Source organism: Triturus cristatus, chromosome 5_1 (assembly GCF_964204655.1).
Source record: "Triturus cristatus chromosome 5_1, aTriCri1.1, whole genome shotgun sequence".
NCBI classification, from domain to species: domain Eukaryota; kingdom Metazoa; phylum Chordata; class Amphibia; order Caudata; family Salamandridae; genus Triturus; species Triturus cristatus.
Genome location: NC_140587.1, coordinates 919,811,527 through 919,815,480, shown reverse-complemented (window position 1 = coordinate 919,815,480; position 3,954 = coordinate 919,811,527). Strand labels below are relative to the sequence as shown.

Below are 3,954 nucleotides of genomic sequence, written 5' to 3'. Positions count from 1 at the left end.
AGCTCGGAAAGAGACCTTTTGGATTAAATATCTAGTTACGGTGATCCCCGGGGGCCTCTACGATCATTATGAACTTTTATGTTTCTTATAATATGATCTCCATATAATACACATGTTTTTTGCATTTCTATCTATCCACTCATTATATTTTACCATAATGTTGTAGAGCTCTTGTACTTGTACAGGATGTGCACTCATTGTGTCCTTTGTTTACTCCTGTTGACTCCTTGTTACTCTTATCATATCAGTGCACCCTTAAAGATTCGTACAGGCATTTATCCTCTTTTTTAGTGCACGACACATTTTTTCACTTATGACTATACTCAGCACATTTCATTCACCTGATCTAAAACACACTCGATCGGCATCGCTAATAAGTGTATATATGGTGATTCACAGCATTGTTTTCTGTAGTCACGCTGTGGCTTGTTCAATAAAGTTTTTGTCCTAGCTTTTTTGCCCATCTCTGCCCCTTTAAAATACATAGCGCATACGCATACGTCGATGCGCACACAGCCAGCGGCAACACAGATCACGAAAGACTCACAAAAACTGAGGTGAGGGCGTAGAATAACTTTTTTTCACATTTAGGCATGTCGCTATATGCGACAGACGGAGTGTTGACTACTTTTGTTTTTTCCAGCCTCTCCCGTACAATTGATGTTTTTTCCAGCCTCTCCCGTACAATTGACGATTTTGCAAACCGTTTAATCCCGGGTAAGCCTTGTTTTAAGCACGACGGGTGTCTGGGCATACTTATGGAACCGGGACGGTTTCAGTATGGATTCCTTTTAGATAAACTTGGCTTTATATTATTGTTTCAGAAGAATACTGACACTCGTTACTGTTGCAGTCGGGTAAGCACAGAAGCCCCTTCTGTCTGGTTTCACTGTATACCCACGGTCTTGCTGAGCACACACCTGTTTTTCACTCCATTCTTCTCATTCCGCTCCTTTATGTATACCTGGCACACAGGCACTCGTGTTTTTCCAGCGCTTTTCTCCTTCACGTTTCATGAACCCATACACATCGTGTTTTGTTGGATCAGCACGACCACATGCACTTTGTTTCTTTAGCCTCGTTGCACTGTTACGTTTCTGGTTTTCTCACACTAATTTTTCAGGTCAGGCACTTTGAATGGCACTGAGCACTGTTTGTCATCATTTTTTGTAGACGTATTGTATTCATTTTACATTCTGAGTGCAAGTCCTAATTTAACAATTGAAATGTACTATACCGCAATTCATATGGATTATTTTGATTTTTGTTGTAGTTCCAAATGGTGGATTTATTCAAAGTCAACTTCTCCTTGATGATTCCAACCCCTGAAGAAGGGTTTAGATTAACCCGAAATGCACTGGGACTTCTTTTGAATTGTGTTTACGTTGTATAAGTGGATTTTGATCCTCTTACATCATTCTAACATGGATTTTGTATGACATTAACATGAAAACCAATGTGGATGGAATTATGTTTGAATAATGTTATTGGCTTCTATGTTAAATATAAGCCTTTTTTGCGTTTGCAACAACTTTGTGGTTGAATTTGTTTGTATATACTGTTAAATTGAATTGCTTTTAGATAATTGTTAAAACTGTTCTGAGACCTTAGGGTCCGCGGCTGTGCATCACGCAGGTTTGGATCATTCCAAACCTCAAGTTCTTTGCATTCTAAATATAGACCCACCTTTTTCAAATTAATACTGACCCTTCTCTTCATGGGAAGTGTTCATTCCAAACCGCAAGATGAGGTCCCCTCTAGAATGGTTGACAAGCAACCCTGACAAGTTCTGGTCTTGTTAGACCCCTGTTGGAGAGGTGTAACTTGGATCTTGAGGTTCAGCGAGCAAGGAACCCATATCTGGGCATAACCTTGGCTACTTAGGGCATTATATAAAATATACAAAAGCAGATGAGAGGAATGCTTGTCTATAGTCTCAACTATTAGCAATAGCTCAGTGCCATGATTGCCAGTGGTTAGAATATTTGCGAGCATTTCTGCCATCACCTTCGATTGTTTCATGTAACACCCTAAGTGGTCAAAGGTATGCCCAGACATGCTTCAATTGCTTGCTGTCTTACAGCATCCAAGTTGTCCCTTATGTACAGGGCATAGCAAGGCTTAACTGGTCTAGGATTGTTTGTGTTCCCTTCTAGAAGGGACATTGCCTGGTAGTTCAAGATGGACAATTCCAGTGAGGAGCAGGGTCAGTACTGATTTGCATAAGGTAGGTGTCTGTCTAGAGTAGCAGAGTGGGTGAGGAACGCTGGATTAAAATACCACAGAGAGCGATTGCCTGTGGTTTAGACCAGTGGTTCCCAAACTGTGTGCCGCGGCACCCCAGTGCGCCATCAAAGCTAGCCAGGGGCAACCTGAACAGGAAACAGCGTTTACATCGCATGCGCTACAACACATGCGATTACAACACGGTCATTACAACAACCGTGTTGTTACAACGCAAGCCATTACATCGCAAGTCGTTTCTACGACTTGCTGTAGGGGGCGCACTAAACTAAGGAATAGTATAATTTACTATTCCAACACCTTCCCTACTGTTGCACACGCTGGAGTTGGAATAGTAAATAATACTTTTCCTAAGTCGAGCGCGCCCCCTACAGCAAGTCGTAGAAACGACTTGCGATGTAATGGTTTGCGTTGTAACATCGCATATTCAACCTGAACAGATGCACTTTATGAAAACAATATGTGCTGATGGTGCCAATTAATCCTATGACCTAATAGGAAATCAAGTTATAAAACTGTAAATTGATATTGTAATTGGTCTTTTTGTTCATTTCTCTGTTACTGGATCATGCTAAATTGTACAACAGTCACATAATTAAAACATACAAACAGATACCAAAGCCCTAATTTGGGATTTTCATTGAGGACTACGCTAGTCACAGACAGCATTTCATAGGCTCTGATGCCACCTACTGGAAAGTGATTGGATACTTTTCAAGTATAACCACTTCATTTATTTTATTACCTTATGTCCTCCGTTTTTCCAATGCTCAACATGTGGGCTACCTGCTCGTTGGAGGGGAATCTGCTTACATAGATTAAATAGAGAGCGTTGTCCACTGGTACTGTGTAAGCATCTTTATGTTTTTCATTGCGCAAGGCCATTCCTGCGTGCATGTTGCTGGTTGCCTTTTTTCTGCACACTGGTGTTGATCTGCTTTTCTCACCCCAGAAAATTGGTCTGTCATGTTTTAGCCACTATTCTTAGGCCCTGCTGGAGTCTATTGTTTTGCTGATTTTCCCCTCTATTTTCCCTTCAGATTGGCAAATTTATGCCACAGCACTCTGGCTCCAATCGGTGCATGTAATGCTAATGCCTGATTACAGCTGCTTACTCTTACAATCTCGGATATTTGGATTTGGAGAGTACACATCCCGTGCACATCTGCATTCTGTGCGCCACCAACAGTGTGAAGACTTTCTGGAACAGTCTGGATTGCCTATAGAGTTGCACAGACCCGGAAAAAGGGTTGGATTGTTTCACTATTGGTATTGGTGTGCATAAGGTTTACTACGCAAATTAAATCCCACTTCGATCCATATCAAATATGTACACCAAAGTGCTGAAGAGTATTGTTTCTGACTTTACCAATTAAAGTTTTTTTATTAAACAATTGTTATTATTTTATTTTGTTACATCTATGATTATGATATCTTTATCAGCTTCATCCCAATTATTTTCAGGGAGAAAAATGGAAGTACTCCAGAGGCCAGTCTTACATCCCTCCACCCGCCACAAAAAGTAACGTATTGGGGAGCCACAGCCAACGGCCAATAGGCCAAGGGAGCCACAGGTCAAAAAAGTTTGGGAACCACAGCATAAGAGGATATACTCGAGGGCTAAACGATCCCTCTCACTCTTCATATGTCATTACACGATTGTAAAAAGTAGACTTTCAGGATACGGTAATCAGGGTCGATACTACGAAA

The 3,954-nt window shown here is 41.0% G+C and overlaps 1 long non-coding RNA gene across 1 annotated transcript; it reads left to right on the top strand.

Annotated features, from left to right (window-relative positions):
- Window positions 1-478: 478 nt before the first annotated feature.
- On the top strand, window positions 479-3,582 carry LOC146831606 (uncharacterized). Its single transcript, XR_014961318.1, has 4 exons — window positions 479-557; window positions 644-717; window positions 825-857; window positions 3,285-3,582. It is a non-coding gene; the product is annotated as an uncharacterized LOC146831606 (long non-coding RNA).
- The last annotated feature ends 372 nt before the right edge of the window (window positions 3,583-3,954 follow it).